Consider the following 25765-nt stretch of genomic DNA (forward strand, 5'->3'; position numbering starts at 1 on the left):
GCAGCTCCATTTACTATAGCCAGGACATGGAAGCAACCTAAGTCCTTCGACAGATGAATGGATAAAGAAGATATGTCACATATATACAATGGAATATTACTCAGCCATAAAAAGAAACGAAATTGAGTTATTTGTAGTGAGGTGGATGGACCTAGAGTCTGTCATACAGAGAGAAGTAAGTCAGAAAGAGAAAACCAAATACCGTATGCTAACACATATATATGGAATCTAAAAAAAAAAATAAAAAGGTTCTGAAGAACCTAGGGGCAGGACAGGAATAAAGATGCAGCTGTAGAGAATGGACTTGAGGACAAATGGAGGGGGAAGGGTAAGCTGGGACGAAGTGAGACTGTGTATGGACTTATATATACTACCAAATGTAAAATAGATAGCTAGCGGGAAGCAGCTGCATAGCACAGGGAGATCAGCTCGGTGTTTTGTGACCACCTAGAGGGGTGGGATAGGGAGGGTGGGAGGGAGAGGCAAGAGGGAGGAGATATCGGGATATATGTATATGTATAGCTGATTCACTTTGTTATAAAGCAGAAACTAACACACCATTGTAAAGCAATTATATTCCAATAAAGATGTTTAAAAAAATAATCTTACATAGTTTACAATTAATTCTATGTTGAAATATTATGAAAATGTATTTTGATGTGTGCTTCACTAAAATCGAATAGGCTATACTGGAGTGTCTGTATTTAAGAACTCACTTATTTTACAGGAAGAACTTGTCAATACATATTGTACATCACAATACTGATAAAAGCTAGAGGAAATAAAGACAACACCACCTTTCCAATCCTCTTTCAAATCCTGGAAGACAGCTAAATTATCCCATTTGTTTTCTTACTAATCCTGGAAACATTGTTAGAAATTTTCTCAGTTCAGCTACTGGCAACCATTAACTAATCAAGCAGGGTACACACATGAGTTAAGATCTATATGCCATGTCTGGTTTTAAAAAATTTTCTAGACTGAAATACAAGAGTAAACAATCCAAACAATCTAGTTGATTCCAAAATATGTATTGTGATTTTCCACAATTCTTTATCTTGACCATTGTATTCTATGTGGTCTTCACACAATCTTCATACAATTTGAATTTTTACTGTCATAAAGCCAAATAAACACATGGAAATGAATATCCAAAGTGGTCAGTGAGTACAAAATTAAAAGTCTTGCAGCCTTTACAACTTTTTTAGATCCTTCCTGTTCCCCAGAATAATCTACATTTTCCTATTTAATATTTTAAAATGTTTGCTTCCTTTCTTGTAATATGCAAGTACCCTATTTTTTTTGAATCATCAAATTTAAACAAAATCTATTAAAATCTCCTTCTAAAAAGTGGGGAATTCTCACATATTTTATTCTAGTATTTTTTTTCTTTTACCAATTAAATATGTGATTCATTAGATTTTATCCCAGTGTGCAATATGGGATATGCATATAACTTTATTTTATTTTTAAAAAATGGTTAATCAAGTCATCACATTACAATTTAGTGAATGTTCTGTCTTTCCTGCATTGGCTTGACATTCCCCAAAGCTCCAAAAATGGCTTAAGTCTAGTCCTGGATTTTTTATTCTACCCCATTGATCTTTGTGTCCATTCATGAATATCATGCTACTCTAATTATTGATATTTAAAATATACCTTAATCTGGTTAATGCCTTCTCTGTTTATTTCTACCTATTAAGATCCATCTTGTTTAGTTCATATATGCATGCATTTTTATATAAATATTATTATCTTTGTTACCTTAAAAATATCTGTACATAATTAAGCTTACCTAGCCAAAAGTGCTGCAATTCATACTTAATACATTCATTTGTACTTTATTAATCTAACTTTTAAAGGGAGAGAATGCTGTATTAGAATTATATTTTAATAAACCTGAAATTCATACATAATGTTTGAAATGATGGGATTGGTTTTTGTGAAAGACAAAGAATATCTTTAGAATATAAATTTTTTAAAAACTTACAACTTTATTATTTTTCATAATAGCCTGTTATATTATTTTACTCCACTGATATGGAATTGATTTTTAAAAACAACTTAATCTATAGTGCTTTGTGGTGAAAAATTCAAAGGCAGTTTTCCTTAATGCAAATGACAATGAGAGCAACTTCAATAAAATAGCTAAATTCAGACAAGGATACATGCTTATAGTGTGACTTAACACTATTGACGTTAATCTTTATTACCTGGAATAGTGTTTGTTAAGTTTCTTCACTGTAAAGTTACTCTTTTTTTCCCCTTTTCATACTGTACCCTTTGGAAGAAAGTCACTATATGCACCCCACACGTAGGGAGTCAGGAGTTATTCTCCACCTTCTTGAGTGTGGAGTATTTACATAAGTTGTCTGGAATTCTCCTGCACTGGAGATTTGTCTATTTTCCCCTCATTTATTTATACAATCACTTATTTATGTCAGTATGGATTCAAGTATATGCATTTTATACTTTGGATGATAATCCAATACCACATTGTTTATATTTTTTTCCTCAACTTGTTCCAGCTCTGGACAGTGGAAGCTCTTCTAGTTGGGTCCTCTGTCTTTTTTACATACCTCCATTGTTTTATTGTTTCTAACACTGCCTTAATTTCTGGCCTTAGAAAATTCTCCAGGGTCTTCTTTTATATTTCCTGCATCAATCCTTGAATCAGCCACTTTACCAAGGAGATATGGTTCTTTTTATTGGAGAATGGAGTTAGAAACCAAGATCTGGGTACCACATGTGCACGTTAACAGTGGACTGTCATTGCGTCTAGGAACTCTGTGTTGACAGAGCAAGGAAATATATGCTTCTATCCTAACAGATGCATATACCATATCTATAAATATTTGTATATGTTACTTTCATATCTATATTGAGCCATACATGAGTTCATACTGATGTCTCCAACTCTAATCCATGACAACATGGATAGTTCTAGCCTTCTCCCTTGCTACATGTAACTTGCCACACCAACACTGAGAAAGCTAACTCCCACCATCCACCATCCATTTACTTGTGTCTCCAATTTCAATATACACATAGAGTTGTATCAGATTTGGTAACCCCTGTCACCATGTTAAATAAAATATCCACTAGAATATAGTGCTTCTATACAATTTTTTTTGGCCATTAACTTACAGACTCCACTCATTTCCAAAGTTGCTTAGGTCAGCATCTTCCTTGCCCCCACCCACCTTCAATGAGGTTTCATATATTTGTAACTCAATTGGATTTATTTTTTTAAATTCTACATTCCATCCTGGTATTCTGCTAAGTTCCTGGGGTTTTTTTTTAATTCATTATGGTTCATTCTTTATACTGTAAAATTTCACGGCATTTGACAGATTCATAGTGTCATGCATCCACCATCACAGTATTATATCTAATAGTTTCATCACCCTAAAATATTCCAGTGTTTTATCCACTTAACCTTCCCTTTTGACCCCCTCGCCTTATACTACTGGGAAACACTTATCATCTCTATAGTTTTGAGTTTTTCATAACGACATATAATTAGAATCATGCAGCATGTAGTCTTTCCAGTCTAGTATCCTTTACTCAGTAATATGCATTTATGATTCATTCATGTTGTTTCATATATTGATAGCTCACTTCTTTTAATCACTGAATAATATTCTATTGTGGAGATGTACCATCATTTATCCATTCACCTATCAAAGGACATCTTGGTTATTTCAAGTTTGGGAGAGGTTGGGAGACTGAATAAGGCTGCTATAAGCATTCATGTGAAGGTTTCTGTATGGACACAGACTTTTACAATATTCTGTGTAAACACGTATGAGTGTAGTTGTATGGTAAGACTATGTTTGCTTTGTAAGAAACTGCAAAACTCTCTTCCAAAGTGGCTATATTACTCTGCATTTCCATTAGTAAAGAATGAGAGTTTCTGTAACTCTGCATCCTCCCCAACAATAGATAAAATTAAGTTTTGAATTTTAGTCATTTTAATAGGTGTGTTTCTTTTTGTTGTTTTAATTTGCACTTCCCTAATTATAAGTGATGATGAGCATCTTTTCATATGCATATTTGCCATCTCTATATCTTACTTGATGACTTGTCTGTTCACCTCATAAATGGGAATATCTTTTGCTAACTTTTCAATTGTGATATTTGATTTCTTATTAATGAATTTTAAGAATTGGTTGGTTGGTTGGCAATTATTTCTCTCATTTTTTCATTTGCATGAGAAACTCTTTATTTCTCCTTCACCTATGAATTTAACTTGATATAGAATTCTAGGTTAGTAGTATTTTATTTCAATACTTTAATATGTCACTCTACCCCCTCTTTTACTTTCAGGATTTCTGATGGGCAATCCACTGTAATTTCTATCCTTATTCTTTTCTAGGTAAAATGCTTATTTTCCATGACTTCCTTTAATATTTTTTTCCTTGTGACTGTCTTTCTGCAATTTGACTAATATGCCTAGGTGTATTTTTTATTCTTCTACTTGATATTCTCTGAACATCCTACATCTGGTTCTGCAGTCTGTCATTAATTTTGGAAAGTTCTCAACCATTATTTCTTCAAGTATTTTTTTCTTCTCCATTTCCTCTTTCTTTTCCTTCTGATATTTCAAACACAAGTGTACTAAACCTTTTGAAATTGTCCCATAGTTCTTAAATGTTCTGTGTTTCTTTTTTTATTCTCTCATTTCCCTTTGCATATCATTTGGGAAGTTTTTATTGAAGGATCTTCAAGCTCCCTGATTCTCTTCCTGGTCATATTCAGTCTACTGATGCATCCATCAAAGGCAGTCTTCATTTCTATTACAGTGTTGTTGCTACTCAAAATTTCTATCATGTTCTTTTTATTTTTTTTCTCATAGATTATATCTCTCTGCTTACATTAATCATCTGTTCTTGCCCACTTTCTACCCTTTCCATTAGAGTATTAACATATTAATGACAATTATTATAAATTTTTTTACTGATAATTCCAACATCTATGCCATATCTGCTTCTGGTTCTGATACTTGCTTTGTCTTCTCAAACAGTTTATTTTTTCCTTGCCTTTTGGCATGCCATGTAAACTTTTGTTGAAAGCTCAGCATGTTATATTAGATAGTAATAACAACAGGTAAAAAGACTTTTAATGGAGATTTTATATTTATCTGGCTAGAAGTTGGGATTTGTTTAATGTTTGCTGTAGATGTAGGTGCCAATGGCTTCAAATTCATCTAATGTCCTTGTTTTTGTCTCCCTTTTTGACTTTGAGCTTCTCTAAGGACAACTCCTAAGACAGTGTATGTCGTGTAGAACTTCAGCTATAATCTCCCATAAATATACTTGAGCGTTGTTGATATGGCAGTAAGATGGGAGCTGTGGAGTAGAAGTATTCCATAATCTTCTGATTAATTCTCAGTCTGTTACTGGGCCTGTGTCTTGGGGGTTTGACTTCAACAAGTGTTTCAGAGTTCCTCATCCTCTCCCTCAGGTTTAGATGAGACAGGAAAGCTAGAGGGGCATGGTACCAAATAAATGCCCTTTCCCTATGTGGGATATGTTTCTGGTAACATGTGTTCCCATTTATAATAGGCCTTTGGAGTATTCCTCTATTAATCCAGATCATACTGTTTTTATTAGAATTTTAAAATTCTGTATTCTTGTCTATGTTAATTATTATGTAATTATGATTCTTACTGATACTTGGTGGTATATCTTTACAATTTAAATTTTCTAGCTGGTTAGAATATGTTGTTGACATTTGTAAATGCATGCTTTATTTGGAAATTTGACAAGTTCTTTTATTTGTTTAATTAGTTTCTTAAGTCTGTCAATTTTCTAATTAAGATACTATCATTAGCAAATAAAAATACTGCATCCCTCCTGCTCTAATCTTCACAATATTTTTGTTTTCTTTCTTTCTTTCTGGCCAATACCTCCAGTGCAAATATTTCAGTGATAGTGGACACTCCTTTCTTGCTCTCAAAAAATGCATCTAATATATATTTAAAAAATCTCCAATAAATATGTTTACTGTCATTTTTTGTATGTAATTATTAAATTCAACAATTATCTTCCAGTCTTTATTTGATAAATATTTTAAATCGTAAGTGTTGAAATACATAAAATAATTTGTTTGCATCATTTAAGATAATTTTATGACAGTGTTATAAATTTCCAATTTATGTTCTTAGGTTTTCTGGTGTGAAAAGAGTCTTGCATTTACAGGACAGATGTCACCTGATTGTGATGTTTTATTATTTAATACATTGTTAAATTGAGAATGCATAGTTTTTAAGATGCAAGAATTCAGTTGTGAATTCTTCATAAGTGAAATGGGCTTCTAATTGTCTTTTATTATGATCTACATAAAACAATACAATTTCTTAATCATCTTTTTCTAATTCTTTACTATGCAATGAATTCATCCTAAGCTTAGTATAGCTCTCGATATTCAGTACAGCTCTCATTTGCTTTGTGCTCCTAGGTTTGTATTTTTATTCTACATTTTCTTTTCTAAAAATTATTTTCAATAGTAGAGATATCAAGGATCAATTCACACTGGAACAGTGTACGAATTAAATAATTAAAATGTTTACAAACTTAAGTTCTGCCTGTAAGAAGGCATTATCTGTTAGCAGTGCATTTTCCCATTAACACAAATGGACAAGGAAGCTACAGATATACAACATAATTGTGAAAGCAAGCAGAATATTTGAGCCATCTAGAGTCTTAGCTAGGATTTCAAAGAAGTAATGGAAGAGCAGGTGCCTCAGGATGAATCAACATTTAAGATTCTAGGTACTTTAAGTGGAAAGTCTTATCAATGTGCATTTCCCTTCCCTTCCCTCCCTGGGGCCACTGGTCAACTGTAGTCCTATAGGTATTGGCAATGCCCCACCCAAATATTTATTCTTGAGGATTTATATGTCCTTCTTGCCACTATCCCTTTTGTCTTACTTCACCCATGCAGAAAGTAACAGAATCATGCTCTCCCAACTCTTTTGTCAATGTTATCATAGGATTTGGTCAAGAATGTAATGTAAATATTATCTGGATAATTGTAATGAATCAAATCTAAAACGATACCCAATACAATAGGGTATAATACCTGAAATCTTGTCAATGAAAGGCATCGAGAGATGGAATTTTTTTTCTGTATGAGACTAGTACTTCAAATGGCAGTTTTTCTTCATAATGATTATACTTATGCTCTAATCTCAGGTGAAAGAGTAAAAAGTTATATAAACCACCAGTTGTACATACCAGTAAAAATATTCTTAGTAGTAAATTTTAAAAAAAGAAGCAAAATAAACAAAGACCTCTTGATTATAAGTCTTTAGATTACCTGAAACTATATTGAACTATAGAACTAACTCTTATCTGGTTAATACTATCAGAAAATTTAGTGAGAAAAAATTCATCTGATTATTTGTAAAATGACATATCATGACTGACCAAAAAAAAAGCATTCATTCGTAAAGTTTAATTTTTGCTGAGCCACAACTTTAAAAAAAATGGAAACGCACACAAATAAATTCAATTTGTTATATGTTTTAATTAATTCAACTATTTTCAGACTAATTTTGGCCTATATACCTCAAGTTTACACATTTCTTTTCAAACTTTGTGTGTACATTCTGAATTATCTAAAATATATTTTACAATTGTTTCCAAATGAACAGACCAAATTAAAATGTGCAAATATTTTATTTGTGTATATTCATTCTTCATGGAAATATTTTTAGAGAATTTATTAGATTCCAAAATAAAATTTTGACTGATAATTTTTGTTTCATCTAGTTCTTTTCTCTTTCATCAACATATAGAAAAACAGCATATTTACTTTTGCTCCAAAATATACTTTTGAAAAAAATTCCAACAAAAAGTCAACCAGCTCATGACATTGTTGGTGTCAACTGTATTTCTGTGATGAGCTGAGCTGCAAAACTGATGCAGGGAAAAATTTATTTGTTGTCCAGACATTTGTTGGCACTATGAAATGACAAAATAAATCATTTTTCAGGTTTGATTAAACGAGGTTATATATTTTTATGTTTTATTTCTCTTATGCAACAGTGGATATAAATAGTGGTTATGATCAATTTGGTTGACTAACTATAGGATTAAAAAATAAGAGATATTTTTGTGGTATTGTTCTACAGTGATATATCTGTTTCTCTTCTATGTCTTATATTCAAACCTAATGACATTCCGACATCATTTAATTACTATATTAGAGATAAAGCATGTAAAATCTTTAGGAAAATTCAAGTATTATAGTGAACAACAAATACTAACATTATTGTTCATCCTTCTCTTTAAATAGTAGTAGTAATATTGGTGATAGAATAGTCTTATTTGAAATACTCAATGCAATCTAACCATAGTAATAATACTACTAGAAGCAAGTTAATACTCATGAGACTGTTTTTATGACACTTTGAGACACAAATCTATATGCTTATTATTGGAACGTAAATGAGAGAACCTCACTGAATAGATAAGAGAACATTTTAAATGATTTTTTAAAAATGATATTCTTATAGCATATACATTCTTTAGTGTTAATGGAGAAATAACTTCTTTTTTTTTTTTATATGGTTTTTATTCTTCAATTTGTTAATATGGTGTATCGCATTGATTGATTTGCGTATATTGAAGAATCCTTGCATCCCTGGGATAAATCCCACTTGATCGTGGTGTATGATCCTTTTAATGTGTTGTTGGATTCTGTTTGCTAGTATTTTGTTAAGGATATTTGCATCTATATTCATCAGTGATATTGGTCTGTAATTTTCTTTTTTTGTAGTGTCTTTGTCTGGTTTTGGTATCAGGGTGATGGTGGCCTCATAGAATGAGTTTGGGAGTGTTCCTTCCTCTGCAATTTTTTGGAAGAGTTTGAGAAGGATAGGTGTTATCTCTTCTCTAAATGTTTGATAGAATTCACCTGTGAAGCCATCTGGTCCTAGACTTTTGTTTGTTGGAAGATTTTTAATCACAGTTTCAATTTCATTACTTGTGATTGGTCTGTTCATATTTTCTGTTTCTTCCTGGTTCAGTCTTGGAAGGTTATACCTTTCTAAAAATTTGTCCATTTCTTCCAGGTTGTCCATTTTATTGGCATAAAGTTGCTTGTAGTAGTCTCTTAGGATGCTTTGTATTTCTGCGGTGTCTGTTGTAACTTCTCCTTTTTCATTTCTGATTTTATTGATTTGAGTCCTCTCCCTCTTTTTCTTGATGAGTCTGGCTAATGGCTTATCAATTTTGTTTATCTTCTCAAAGAACCAACTTTTAGTTTTATTGATCTTTGCTATTGTTTTCTTTGTTTCTATTTCATTTATTTCTGCTCTGACCTTTATGATTTCTTTCCTTCTGCTAACTTTGGGTTTTGTTTGCTCTTCTTTCTCTAGTTTCTTTAGGTGTAAGGTTAGATTGTTTACTTGAGATTTTTCTTGTTTCTTTAGGTAGGCTTGTATAGCTATAAACTTCCCTCTTAGAACTGCTTTCACTGCATCCCATAGGTTTTGGGTCGTCGTGTTTTCATTGTCATTTGTCTCTAGGTATTTTTTTATTTCCCCTTTGATTTCTTCAGTGATCTCTTGGTTATTTAGTAACATATTGTTTAGCCTCCATGTGTTTGTCTTTTTTACGTTTTTTTCCCTGTAATTCATTTCTAATCTCATAGCGTTGTGGTCAGAAAAGATGCTTGATATGATTTCAATTTTCTTAAATTTACTGAGGCTTGATTTGTGACCCAAGATGTGATCTATCCTGGAGAATGTTCCGTGCGCACTTGAGAAGAACGTGTAATCTGCTGTTTTTGGATGGAATGTCCTATATATATCAATTAAATCTATCTGGTCTATTGTGTCATTTAAAGCTTCTGTTTCCTTATTTATTTTCATTTTGGATGATCTGTCCATTGGTGTAAGTGAGGTGTTAAAGTCCCCCACTATGATTGTGTTACTGTCAATTTCCTCTTTTATAGCTGTTAGCAGTTGCCTTATGTATTGAGGTGCTCCTATGTTGGGTGCATATATATTTATAATTGTTATATCTTCTTCTTGGATTGATCCCTTGATCATTATGTAGTGTCCTTCCTTGTCTCTCGTAACATTCTTTATTTTAAAGTCTATTTTATCTGATATGAGTATAGCTACTGCAGCTTTCTTTTGATTTCCATTTGCATGGAATATCTTTTTCCATCCCCTCACTTTCAGTCTGTATGTGTCCCTAGGTCTAAAGTGGGTCTCTTGTAGACAGCATATATATGGGTCTTGTTTTTGTATCCATTCAGCCAGTCTATGTCTTTTGGTTGGGGCATTTAATCCATTCACGTTTAAGGTAATTATCGATATGTATGTTCCTATGACCATTTTCTTAATTGTCTTGGGTTTGTTTTTGTAGGTCCTTTTCTTCTCTTGTGTTTCCCACTTAGAGAAGTTCCTTTAGCATTTGTTGTAGAGCTGGTTTGGTGGTGCTGAATTCTCTTAGCTTTTGCTTGTCTGTAAAGCTTTTGATTTCTCCATCAAATCTAAATGAGATCCTTGCCGGGTAGAGTAATCTTGGTTGTAGGTTCTTCCCTTTCATCACTTTAAGTATATCATGCCACTCCCTTCTGGCTTGCAGAGTTTCTGCTGAGAAATCAGCTGTTAACCTTATGGGAGTTCCCTTGTATGTTATTTGTCGTTTTTCCCTTGCTGCTTTCAATAATTTTTCTTTGTCTTTAATTTTTGCCACTTTGATTACTATGTGTCTCGGCGTGTTTCTCCTTGGGTTTATCCTGTATGGGACTCTCTGCGCTTCCTGGACTTGGGTGGCTATTTCCTTTCCCATGTTAGGGAAGTTTTCGACTATAATCTCTTCAAATATTTTCTCAGGTCCTTTCTCTCTCTCTTCACCTTCTGGGGCCCCTATAATGCAAATGTTGTTGCGTTTAATGTTGTCCCAGAGGTCTCTTAGGCTGTCTTCATTTCTTTTCATTCTTTTTTCTTTAGTCTGTTCCGCAGCAGTGAATTCCACCATTCTGTCTTCCAGGTCACTTATCCGTTCTTCTGCCTCAGTTATTCTGCTATTGATTCCTTCTAGTGTAGTTTTCATTTCAGTTATTGTATTGGTCATCTCTGTTTGTTTGTTCTTTAATTCTTCTAGGTCTTTGTTAATCATTTCTTGCATCTTCTCAATCTTTGCCTCCATTCTTATTCCGAGGTCCTGGATCATCTTCACTATCATTATTCTGAATTCTTTTTCTGGAAGGTTGCCTATCTCCACTTCATTTAGTTGTTTTTCTGGGGTTTTTTCTTGTTCCTTCATCTGGTACATAGCCCTCTGCCTTTTCATCTTGTCTATCTTTCTGTAACTGTCAAGAAATAACTTCTTGACACAGATTTGAGTCCACATATTTTATACAAGGTAAGTTCTATACAAGAATAGAGGTCATTCTTTGTATTGATGTGATTGTTCCTGCACAACAGAAACCAATGCTCAGTAATGTTCCTAACTTCTAAGAAATCAGCATAATCTTGTACTTTAAAACTGGCACAGTATGAGAGTACTGGTACATCTAATTGCTACCTTTAATATAAAATTAATTACATAAGAACTATAACTTTAATGACCATATATCTTAATGTTCTCTAAATTTTCCCCATAAAGCTATTTAATTCTTTCAAAAGTTCTATATTCATCATTTAGTCATGAACATTATCAATATTTCTCTGCTATTACATGTACCTTGCTTTTTTGTTGTTGTTTAGAATGTTATTTCCTATTTCTGTAACAGCCGTATTCTGCTGATATTAATATTTGCATATATCTGTTACATAAGAATAAGGAATGATGATAACAGCAACTATTATGTATATATGCATATGTGTGTATACTTGTGTGTTTGTATACATATGTTTATATGTATATGTATGTGTGTGTACATACATATGTATTCGTTCCACCAACTCATTTTGAGCTGAATAGTTGAAAAAATTTCCTAATTACGACAGTTTAATCTGATTCCCACCGACTGCCCTGACCCCAGTGATAAAGGAAAAACGAAGTATTATCATAAGAACTTTGACCTCTAGTAACAAAACATCAAGACAAGGATGAAAACTATTTTGACTTATCAGCCGTATTTCATTTTTCTCAAATGATGATTTTTTTTCCTTCTGCTGACAAGAAAAAAAAAGGGCTTGGTTCCAACATTAAAGAACATATTATATTTATAGCCAGGCAGGCTTGAAATTCTTTGCTTTAAATCCCTGCTGAACTTTAGAGAAACCTTTAAAAACTCAATTACATTTATACTAGGCTTTTACCCCAGCCTTCAGAGTGCAGAATTCTAATGCTCAGGAAAAAGCAACCAGTAATGAAAATCTACAGGACCATATAAAAGTCTTAAATGAGAGCTACCCCTAAGCTTTGATTGCCAAAAATGTGGACATGGTTCCTTTTCTTGGGAGAAATTTTTGGGTGGTATTCAAACGAAAATCATTGCTGATTGCCCCACATGAAATAATTTCATATTGGGATAACTTGTTAGTGGATTTTTAAAAAAATCTCCACTCTTGGGATGGCAATTTATCAGATTAATTTTTTAAAGATCAATCCTGAAAATCATGAATCAAAGTAACATTAGAGTGGACTAAATAACTTCTGAGCCGTTACTTTTGTGTTAGAGAACATTTTCTAAAAGACAGTTTTGCAGCCATGAGTCCATATGGATATTGCACTTTATTTTACTTTTAACTGAATTTAGAAATGGAGAGAAAGTATATTCCTAATTAATGAAAACAAGTAATTGTTGTGAGATAATTAATTGTAGAGATCTTGCAAAAGTGTAACTAATAACACAGGAGGGCACCCTTCCTCATTTGTTATTTCTTGGAATCTTTAAAGAATTAGTTATATTAATTTTTGCTCTAAAGAAGATAGACAAGCCTATAATTTTAATAGTGAAACAAAAAGGTAGAAATAAATTAATCATAAACTTTTTGAAGATGATTATACTCAGCAGAAGACTTTATGCTACTTTCATAGAATGTAACTCTATGTAACTCTAGCTTTTAAAAGAATCTAGTTGTGAAATCAGGTCTAAAGTTTGTCCTGAAAATTTCCAATCTTTTGATTATTTTAAAAAATTATTTAGCATTGTCTGTCACTGCAGACATAAAAAAGTACATTGTAAATACAACATCTTAAAGCATATTTAGCTTATTCAACTAATGTTTCATGATATGACTACTTATGAATAATTTAAAGAGAGTGGAGCTTATTGCTCATAATAACAATGTCTTGATTCTTTTTTCCCCACAAGTACAAGGAAATTTTTACTTATGTCCAAAGTATTGATTTTAATTACCAAGTTTATGCTGGGTAACTTTCATGTTTAAAAAATCAAGCAATACTAGAGTAAAAGCTTTTCTTTTCTTTAATCTGTATTATTACTAAAGGTAGTCTTTATCATTTGATTTTGTTTTCTCTCATAAACAATTATTGATGACTTGTAAGGATCAGACACTGAGTAATGTGTCAGCAACATATAAGTGAAGATAAATCCATTCTTCAAGTAACTCATAATGTCATAGGAAAGACAAGTTTCCCACAAACATAATTAAAATAAAATGTGGCAGGTACTGGATAAGTCTATTCAAAGGCTATTGGGAAATGTTCTTAAAGAGAAGAGGGGAAAGAAAGAAAAGTGAGAGGATATCATCTTAGAGTAGGTATCTAGTAGAATGTGATGGCACAGCTGTATCTTAACAGGTGAATAGAACGTACAGGGAAAAATATGAGACAGGTAAAGTACCACAAAAGTAAATTTTGGATTTGGAAAACAAAGAAGTTTGTGTGGAGAACTGCAAGATGTCTAGGATTAGAATATGAAGTCTTGGGTGTCCCTGGTGGCACAGTGGTTAAGAATCCGCCTGCCAATGCAGGGGACATGGGTTCGAGCCCTGTTACAGGAAGATCCCATATGCCATGGAGCAACTGAGCCCATGAGCCACAACTACTGAGCCTATGTTCTAGAGCCCGTGAGCCACAACTACTGAGCTTGCGTGCCATAACTACTGAAGCCCACGTGCCTAGAGCTCATGCTCCGCAACAGGAGAAGCCATTGCAATGAGAAGCCCGTGCACTGCAATGAAGAGTAGCCCCCACTTGCTGCAACTAGAGAAAGACCGTGCACAGCAACAAAGACCCAACACAGCCAAAAATAAATAAATAAATAAATAATTTTTAAAAACCAGAATATAAAGTGTTCTACAGAGTTGTCAGAAATAAAGCAAGGGATGTTGGTAGGAGAGAGTTTAGCAGAACCTCATATGCTCAGTTGAGAACTCAATATTATTCCTATAATGACAAGGGGCCCCTGGAGAATTTTAAGCAGAATAGTAAAATTAAATATTTAACATTTACTTTGTTCTCCTCCCTATTTAAACTGTATAGAGGATGCATTTGAAGAAAGGAAGAAAAGAGACAGAGAATTAATCATAAGAATTCACTGGTAGCCCAGGCATGGCTTTATAAAGGGAGAATGAACTACACTGGAAGGTCTTGGAAATAGAGAAGGCAGATTGTTTGCTAGGGTATCCCTTATATCAAATCACTGTGATTTTAAAGAGTGATAATGTGATTTGATCTTTTGCAAAATGTAATTGAATGATGGCAAGTAAAAATACTTATTGAAATGTAATTTTATTTTTACACAATTGTAGCAGACATGACCAAACATATCTCTCAATGATTTTGTGGCATCTCTTACTGTATAGTAGAAGCTTAAAAGAAAATATTTGCAAATGATGTGACTGACAAGGGATTAGTCTCCAAAATTTACAAACAGCTCATGTGCCTTAATATCATCGAAACAAACAACCCAGCGGACCCTGAACCAAGATGGCAGAGTAGAAGGACGTGCTATCGGTCCCTCTTGTGAGAACACCAGAATCACAACTAGCTTCTGGACAATCATTGACAGGAAGACACTGGAACTCACCAAAAAAGATACCCCACATCCAAAGACAAAGAAGAAGCCACAATGAGACGGTAGGAGGGGTGCAATCACAGTAAAATCAAATCCCATAACTGCTAGTTGGGTGATCACAGACTGGAGAACACTTATACCACAGAAGTCCACCCACTGGAGTGAAGGTTCTGAGCCCCACGTCAGGCTTCCAAACCTGGGGGTCCGGCAATGGGAGGAGGAATTCCTAGAGAATCAGACTTTGAAGGCTAGTGGGATTTGACTGCAGGACTTCTACAGGACTGGGGGAAACAGAGACTCCACTCTTGGAGGGCACACACAAAGTAGTGTGCGCATCAGGACACAGGGGAAGGAGCAGTGACTCCAGGGGAGATGAACCAGACCTACCTGCTAGTGTTGGAGGGTCTCTTGCAGAGGTGGGGGTGGCTGTGGCTCACCGTGGGGACAAGGACACTGGCTGCAGAAGTTCTGGGAAGTACTCCGTGGTATGAGCCCTCCCAGAGTCTGCCATTAGCCCCACCAAAGAGCCCACGTAGGCTCCAGTGTTGAGTTGCCTCAGGCCAAACAACCAACAGGGAGGGAACCCAGCCCCACCAATCAGCAGTCAAGAGGATTAAAGTTTTCCTGCACTCTGCCCACCAGAGAAACAGTCAGCTCTACCCACCTCCAGTCCCTCCCATCAGAAAACTTGCACAAGCCTCTTAGATAGCCTCATCCACCAGAGGGCAGACAGCAGAAGTAAGAAGAACTACAATCCTGCAGCCTGTGGAACAAAAACCACATTCACAGAAAGACAGACAAGATGAAAAGATGAAAAGGCAGAGGGCTATATACCAGATGAAGGAACAAGATAAAACCCCAGAAAAACAACTAAATGAAGTGGAGATAGGCAACCTTCCAGAAAAAGAATTCAGAATAATGATAGTGAAGATGATCCAGGACCTCGGAAAAAGAATGGAGGCAAAGATCGAGAAGATGCAAGAAATGTTTAACAAAGACCTAGAAGAATTAAAGAACAAACAGAGATGAACAACACAATAACTGAAATGAAAACTACACTAGAAGGAATCAATAGCAGAATAACTGAGGCAGAAGAACGGATAAGTGACCTGGAAGACAGAATGGTGGAATTCACTGCTGCGGAACAGACTAAAGAAAAAAGAATGAAAAGAAATGAAGACAGCCTAAGAGACCTCTGGGACAACATTAAACGCAACAACATTCGCATTATAGGGGTCCCAGAAGGTGAAGAGAGAGAGAAAGGACCTGAGAAAATATTTGAAGAGATTATAGTCGAAAACTTCCCTAACATGGGAAAGGAAATAGCCACCCAAGTCCAGGAAGCACAGAGAGTCCCATACAGGATAAACCCAAGGAGAAACACGCCGAGACACATAGTAATCAAAGTGGCAAAAATTAAAGACAAAGAAAAATTATTGAAAGCAGCAAGGGAAAAACGACAAATAACATACAAGGGAACTCCCATAAGGTTAACAGCTGATTTCTCAGCAGAAACTCTGCAAGCCAGAAGAGAGTGGCATGATATACTTAAAGTGATGAAAGGGAAGAACCTACAACCAAGATTACTCTACCCAGCAAGGATCTCATTTAGATTTGATGGAGAAATCAAAAGCTTTACAGACAAGCAAAAGCTAAGAGAATTCAGCACCACCAAACCAGCTCTACAACAAATGCTAAAGGAACTTCTCTAAGTGGGAAACACAAGAGAAGAAAAGGACCTACAAAAACAAACCCAAGACAATTAAGAAAATGGTCATAGGAACATACATATCGATAATTACCTTAAACGTGAATGGATTAAATGCTCCAACCAAAAGACACAGGCTTGCTGAATGGATACAAAAACAAGACCCATATATATGCTGTCTACAAGAGACCCACTCCAGACCTAGGGACACATATGGACTGAAAGCGAGGGGATGGAAAAAGATATAACATGCAAATGGAAATCAAAAGAAAGCTGGAGTAGCAATACTCATACCAGATAAAATAGACTTTAAAATAAAGAATGTTACAAGAGACAAGGAAGGACACTACATAGTGATCAAGGGATCAATCCAAGAAGAAGATATAACAATTATAAATATATATGCACCCAACATAGGAGCACCTCAATACATAAGGCACCTGCTAAAAGCTATAAAAGAAGAAATTGACGGTAACACAATAATAGTGGGGGACTTTAACACCTCACTTGCACCAATGGACAGATCATCCAAACAGAAAATTAATAAGGAAACACAAGCTTTAAATAATACATTAAACAAGATGGACTTAATTGATATTTATAGGACATTCCATCCAAAAACAGCAGATTACACTTTCTTCTCAAGTGCACACGGAACATTCTCCAGGATAGATCACACCTTGGGTCACAAATCAAGCCTCAGTAAATTTAAGAAAATTGAAATCATATCAAGCATCTTTTCTGACCACAACGCTATGAGATTAGAAATCAATTACAGGGAAAAAAAGGTAAAAAACACAAACACATGGAGGCTAAACAATACGTTACTAAATATCCAAGAGATCACTTAAGAAATCAAAGAGGAAATCAAAAAATACCTAGAGACAAATGACAATGAAAACACAATGATCCAAAACCTATGGGATGAAGCAAAAGCAGTTCTAAGAGGGAAGTTTGTAGCCGTACAGGCCTACCTCAAGAAACAAGAAAAGTCTCAAATAAACAATCTAACCTTACACCTAAAGGAACTAGAGAAAGAAGAGCAAACAAAACCCAAAGTTAGCAGAAGGAAAGAAATCATAAAGATCAGAGCAGAAATAAATGAAACAGAAACAAAGAAAACAATAGCAAAGATCAATAAAACTAAAAGCTGGTTCTTTGAGAAGATAAACAAAATTGATAAACCATCAGCCAGACTCATCAAGAAAAAGAGGGAGAAGACTCAAATCAATAAAATCAGAAATGAAAAAGGAGAAGTTACAACAGACACCGCAGAAATACAAAGCATCCTAAGAGACTACTACAAGCAACTCTATGCCAATAAAAGGGATAACCTGGAAGAAATGGACAAATTCTTAGAAAGGTATAACCTTCCAAGACTGAACCAGGAAGAAACACAAAATATGAACAAACCAATCACAAGTAATGAAATTGAAACTGTGATTAAAAATCTTCCAACAAACAAAAGTCTAGGACCAGATGGCTTCACAGGTGAATTCTATCAAAAATTTAGAGAAGCGCTAACACCCATCCTTCTAAAACTCTTCCAAAAAATTGCGGAGGAAGGAACACTCCCAAACTCCTTCTATGAGGCCACCATCACCCTGATACCAAAACCAGGCAAAGATACTACGAAAAAAGAAAATTACAGACCAATATCACTAATGAATATAGATGCAAAAATGCTCAACAAAATACTAGCAAACAGAATCCAACAACACAGTAAAAGGATCATAGACCATGATCAAGTGGGATTTATCCCAGGGATGCAAGGATTCTTCAGTATATGCAAATCAATCAATGTGATACACCATATTAACAAACTGAAGAATTAAAACAATATGATCATCTCAATAGATGCAGAAAAAGCTTTTGACAAAATTCAACACCCATTTATGATAAAAACTCTCCAGAAAGAGGGCATAGAGGGAACATACCTCAACATAGTAAAGGCCATATATGACAAACCCACAGCAAACATCATTCTCAGTGGTGAAAAACTGAAAGCATTTCCTCTAAGATCAGGAAGAAGACAAGGATGTCCACTCTCACCACTATTATTCAACATAGTTTTGGAAGTCCTAGCCAGGGCAATCAGAGAAGAAAAAGAAATAAAAGGAATACAAACTGGAAAAGAAGAAGTAAAACTGTCACTGTTTGCAGATGACATGGTACTATACATAGAGAATCCTAAAGATGCCACCAGAAAACTACTAAAGCTAATCAATGAATTAGGTAAAGTTGCAGGATACAAAATTAATGCACAGAAATCTCTTGCATTCCTATACACTAATGATGAAAAATCTGAAAGAGAAATTAAGGAAACACTCCCATTAACCATTGCAAGAAAAAGAATAAAATACCTAGGAATAAACCTACCAAGGGAGACAAAAGACCTGTGTGCAGAAAACTATAAGACACTGATGAAAGAAATTAAAGATCATATCAACAGATGGAGAGATACACCATATTCTTGGACTGGAAGAATGAATATTGTGAAAATGACTATGCTACCCAAAGCAATCTACAGATTCAATGCAATCCCTATCAAATTACCAATGGCATTTCTTACGGAACTAGAACAAAATATCTTAAAATTGGTATGGAGACACAAAAGACCCCGAATAGCCAAAGCAGTCTTGAGGGAAAAAAATGGAGCTGAAGGAATCAGACTCCCTGACTTCAGACTATACTACAAAGCGACAGCAATCAAGACAATATGGTGCTGGCACAAAAACAGAAACATAGATCAATGGAACAAGATAGAAAGCCCAGAGATAAACCCACACACCTATGGTCAATTAATCTATGACAAAAGAGGCAAGGATATACAATGGAGAAAAGACAGTCTCTTCAATAAGTGGTGCTGGGAAAACTGGACAGCTACATGTAAAAGAACGAAATTAGAACACTCCCCAGCACCTTACACAAAATTAAACTCAAAATGGATTAGAGACCTAACTGTAAGACCGGACACTATAAAACTCTTAGAGGAAAACATAGGAAGAACACTCTTTGACATAAATCACAGCAAGATCTTTTTTGATCCACCTCCTAGACTAATGGAGATAAAAACAAAAAGAAACAAATGGGACCTAATGAAACTTAAAAGCTTTTGCACAGCAAAGGAAACCATAAACAAGACGAAAAGACAACCCTCAGAATGGGAGAAAATATTCGCAAATGAATCAATGGACAAAGGATTAATCTCCAAAATATATAAACAGCTCATGCAGCTCAATACTAAAAAAACAAACAACCCAATCAAAAAACGGGCAGAAGACCTAAATAGACATTTCTCCAAAGAAGACATACAGATGGCCAAAAGCACATGAAAAGCTGCTCAACATCACTAATTATTAGAGAAATGCAAATCAAAACTACAATGAGGTATCACCTCACACCAGTTAGAATGGGCATCATCAGAAAATCTACAAACAACAAATGCTGGAGAGGGTGTGGACAAAAGGGAACTTTCATACACTGTAGGTGGGAATGTAAATTGATACAGCCACTATAGACAACAGTATGGAGGTTCCTTAAAAAACTAAAAATAGAATTACCATATGACCCAGCAATCCCACTAATGGGCATATACCCAGAGAAAACCATAATTCAAAAAACACATGCGTCCCAATGTTCATTGCAACACTATTTACAATAGCCAGGTCATGGAAGCAACCTAAATACCCATTGACAGACGAATGGATAAAGATTATGTGGTACATATATACAATGGAATATTACTCAGCCATAAAAAGGAACGAAATTGGGTCATTTGTAGAGACGTGGATGGATCTAGAGACTGTCATACAGAGTGAAGTAAGTCAGAAAGAGAAAAACAAATATCGTATATTAATGCATATATGTGGAACCTAGAAAAATGGTACAGATGAATCAGTTTGCAGGGTAGAATTTGAGACACAGATGTAGAGAACAAACGTACAGACACCAAAGGGGGAAAGCCGCGGTGGGGTGGGGGTGGTGGTGTGATGAATTGGGCGATTGGGATTGACATGTATACACTGATGTGTATAAAATTGATGACTAATAAGAACCTGCTGTATAAAAAAAAATAAAATAAAAAATAAAGTGCAAGCTTAAAAGCTAAAAATCAACAACAAAAATCAAACAACCCAATTAAAAAATGGGTGGCAGACCTAAATAGACATTTCACCAAAGAAGACATACAGATGGCCAAGAGGCACAAGAAACGATGTTCAACATCACTAATTATTAAAGGAATGCAAATCAAAACTACAATGAGGTATCACCTCATACCGATCAGAATGGCCATCATCAAAAATTCTACAAACAATAAATACTGGAGAAGGTTTGGAGAGAAGGGTACCCTCCTACACTGTTGATGGGAATGTAAATTGGTGCAGCCACTGTGGAGAACAGTATGGAGGTTCCTTAAGAAACTAAAAATAGAGCTACTATATGATCCAGCAATCCCACATGCACCCCAGTGTTCACTGCAGTGCTGTTTACAATAGCGAAGACATGGAAGCAACCTAAGTGCCCACTGACAGAAGAATGGATAAAGAAAATATGGTACATATATACAATGGAATATAACTCAGCCATTAAAAAGAATGAAATAATGCTATGTGCAGCAACATGGATTGGCCTAGAGATTGTCATACTGAGTGAAGTAAGTCAGACAGAAAAAGAGAAATATCACATGATATGGTTTATATGTGGAATCTAAAAAATAATTATACAAATGAACTTATTTACAAAATAGAAACAGACTCAGAGACTTAGAGAATGAACTTATGGTTACCGGGGGGAAGGGGTGGGGGAAGGATAGTCAGGGAGTTTTGGATTGACATGTACACACTGCTACATTTAAAATGGATAATGAACAAGGACCTACTGTATAGCACAGGGAACTGTGCTCAATATTCTGTAATAATGTATTTGGGAAAAGAATTTGAAAAAGAATAGATACATGAACATGTATAACTGAATCACTCTGTAGTACACGTGAAACTAATACAACATTGTTAATCAACTATGCACCAATATAAAATAAAAAGTTAAAAAAAGTTAAAAATTACATTTTCTAAACTTCTCTTCAGATAGTCTTTGTGATTATGATTTTGGTTCTATCTCATTTGGTTCCACATGAAATTTGAATTCAGGACCATTAAAGTGAGATGGTTGGAAAATGTATGAGAGCCATTCAGTAGGGCTGGAGAAGTGTGAATCTGGACCCTATATTCACAGCAGTGACATCTGGATTCTAAGATAATAAGCAATGTGATTCAGGGGAAAGCAGTTTTGTTAGTAGTCTTCTGACAAGCAGAAGAAGCACATCCTTTGCTGGGTTAGTTCTGTTCATATGAAAGTTGTTTAAAAGTCATTACTAAAAACAAAGATTATAGCCATTCCTCTAGTTTTGGTGATTATTATAAATGTAAAATTATTTGTATTAAATAAATAGTTTTTGGTATAAAATTGCTAAAAGGTTTGCTATTATCTGCATATCAGGCTAGATTCTTCTTTAGAACAGATCCCAATTTATTTGGATGCAGCAATGCACTCAGCTATAAAACTACGGTCATTGGCCTATGTTGCAATTATAGTGGCCCTGTGACTGAACCAATTAGGCACAAGCACAAGTCTACTGGAAAATTCTGCTAAAGTTTTGTGACCCTAATATGCCTGTCTCCTATTGCCCTTTGCATTATTTTTTTAACCTCTTTTACTGCAGGAAATTTGTTTTAATGGCTGTATCTGTAACAATCAACACAGAAAAAGGCTAAGAGAATAATTTTTGGCTCTGTCAGCTTGTGGGTATTTGAATCAATGCAGTGATCTTCTTCATCTGGATAACTTAGGACATTCTGGGAGAAAAAAAATAACCATTTTCAATATACGATCAGATTTCTGTCGCTTATAGCGTATAGCAAACTTAATTCTTTAATGGATATGAGATTATTCTGTTTCAACTACAAGTCTTAGTTGCAAGCAACAGAAGCTGACTCTGTACGAATAAGCAAAAACAGATTCAATAAAAGGATATTAGGTAGTTCAGATAATTGTTGTGAGGAATAGAAAACAATTTTCAGGAATTGTGCCTAAGAACATACATTAAAAATGAGCCAAAGACAACACAACCGCTGTTTCTCAACTGAAGCTATTTCTTTGTCAAGTACTCAGTCTTGAAATCAACAGAATACCAGACTGTCATCATCCCTGCTGCCATCAATACCTGATAAGTTGACCATCGCCCAAAACAAGTGTCATGAAACCTCTTACCACCTTGCTTGTTTCCAGACTTAAGTTTGTAGTGTTTCTGATTTAAGAGTATTCTTTCCCAGGTCTGTGTACTAGCTGACAATGACTCTAGGAATTTCTATTTCTGGGTTTTACTTTGATGTGCAAGATCATAAGCCTGGGCATTTTCCAATAATAACTAAGGATGTTCAATATGCTGGGTAGTCAGAAACATGACAGATATGCACTACATTGTATATGATTATTTTGTCTTATTCACTACACATTATATGAATATCTTGTTTTATCACTGACAATAATTTACATGACTGAATTTGTGTGTAGGTTAAGCATACAATAAAATCATATAGTATTCCATAATATTAAAAATATATTATTGGTATATTTCAAATCTGTATGTAATTTATGAATTTTTCAATATTGAAATACTTAGAAACACAGTCATCTACATGGAAACATACACATATAATCATGCATGCAAAAATCTAAACCCCAAATTATTAACATGAAAATTAATAAAGATTATGACTTAACTTATATATGAGATAATTAAGTAATTAATAGGATCTAGTGTAAAGCATGGTGACCATTGTTAATAATATTGAATTGTATACTTGAAATTTGCCAAGAGTAGATCTCAATTGTTCTTCCCACCAAAAAAAAGTGTGATAAATATGTGAGTTGATGGATATGTTAATTAGATCGATTGTGGTCGCTAGAAGAAAGGGAGAATTATGTAGCAACAAAAGACTTTATTCTTGGATACAATATCACTCATAATAAAAAAGTTGATCATACTTTAAAGCCTCTATATAAAATAAAATTATCTAGTATAAGTGAAATCGTTGGCTATGTGCTGAAAAGACAATGAGTTAGTAAGTTCATATGTTTACTTGAAGTATATTTGAAATACCTATCCAATAGTTAATGATAAAAACTATGCTAAAGTTTTAAATTTCTGTGAATAAATGTTGACTTCAGCAATAGAGATATTAGATTCTGATGGCAATAGAACTTCAGTAGTCATTGTTTAGTGTTTACTTCAGTCTTAGATTAAATCCTAAAGTTGTAGTATCTGAAAATAAATTTGAGAAATTCATAAAACATAAGAAAAGGGAAATAGTCCAATAATACATTAATAAACCTAATTTTATAGTTTCTAATCTTGCTATAAAACCTTATGTCCATAGAATAGTCTCTTAAAGAGTAAATTAGACTCAAATATCTGTGACAGAAATCTTCATATTTGATCTTAAAAACAAATGAAAAAATCAAGTAAACACTAATATTCTACTTCAATAATTTGTTTGGCAAAGAATACCATAAGAACATTTTTAAACATCAAATATTGAATCATTAATTGCTAAAATAAAAATTCTTTCAAAATTATAAAACTTACTGAAAAGGAAGCTAAAAATTGATTTATATTCCTGAAAATGTGAAGCCTTTATTTTCATATTTGATTCACATATTTAGGTTTGTTGCAAATTATAATTATGTTGAAAAGCAGTTGATCCTAATTGGCTGTTGAATATACCTTTTCTGTGTGCATTTTATTTTGTTTCTTGTGGGTTAGTTTGTGTGGCTAAAACTGATCGTTCATATCAGATATGTTTTGGAGATACATATGTTGCATATTGAATGCTTTCCTGAGTTTTTAGTTGTTTTATTTTTCATGTCTTTGCTAAATCCTGTACTTTTTTTCCCATTTTTATGTCACACTGTTTCTATTTACTATCTTTTCCACCACTAAGAAGATTTTATTGTTTTTTTTTCTTTCAGTTATTATTTCTGTTGTTTCTATTGCTGTTAATATTTTAAGATTTTAAAAATTTTTATTCAGAGCTCAGGAATAATATAGGTTAATTGACTGAACCTGTATGCATACGTGTCAGAGATAATTAGCAACAAGAATGTGTCCTTTAAATGTAGTCTTATAACAAACGGTTTGAACATACTCTTTGATGCAAAAATTTGAAACTTATTTGTCCTTTATAAGTTTGTAGGAGTGAGCATTTTTAACATATTTTTTATTTGATTGAAGGTAGTATTTAATTCGACCTTTATGATAGAACTGAGTGGGTTTCCATCAGGCATATGCCAAACTCCTCAATTTTTTTAATATGGAGATATCAATTTAACTATTTTTATATGTGGATACACTTTCAATAAGCAGTCAAAAATATTACTTTCATACTATGTCCAGAAAATCATATCAAGCCTATGCATTTCAGATTCTATGAAAGATCCACATGTGAAAAAAATGATGTTTGAAAACACTGCATGATGTAGCAAAAGTGCACTTTAAAATTTACCTTCTGACATTTTGCCCTCCAATCTCGACCTCAGTAATAACTATTCTGATGGGGGTGCATATTTATTTAAAAATATTTTACAAAAGTGTACATATTTATGCATTAAATATATTAGGTTGAATCATACTAAATTGCCAATATTTGTCATTATGACCTATAAAAACAATAATTATAATTTATAGTTGCACTTTTTAAATTTATATAAATACTACCAATTCTTTTCCTGCTTCTTACTGTTTTTTTTTTTTTTTACTCAGTGCTCTGTCTTGATTAATTAATATTGTGACTAACTTTATTTATAACTAATTTGTTTTGTTTATATAAAATATCTCATAGACTATACAATATATTATTTTCCCAGTTCATAATATATATATATTTATGTTACAATTTTTTTTTTGGTTTTGCAAACATTTCTACAATTATTATCCCTATACATGTTAATTTGTGCACATACATGGAAATGACTCTAGGGTATGTATGTAGAATTGTTATATATACTTATTACTACTCTAAATTATAGCTTTGAATTAAG

This window comes from Balaenoptera musculus, chromosome 3 (assembly GCF_009873245.2).
Source record: "Balaenoptera musculus isolate JJ_BM4_2016_0621 chromosome 3, mBalMus1.pri.v3, whole genome shotgun sequence".
In the NCBI taxonomy this organism is placed as follows: Eukaryota; Metazoa; Chordata; class Mammalia; order Artiodactyla; family Balaenopteridae; genus Balaenoptera; species Balaenoptera musculus.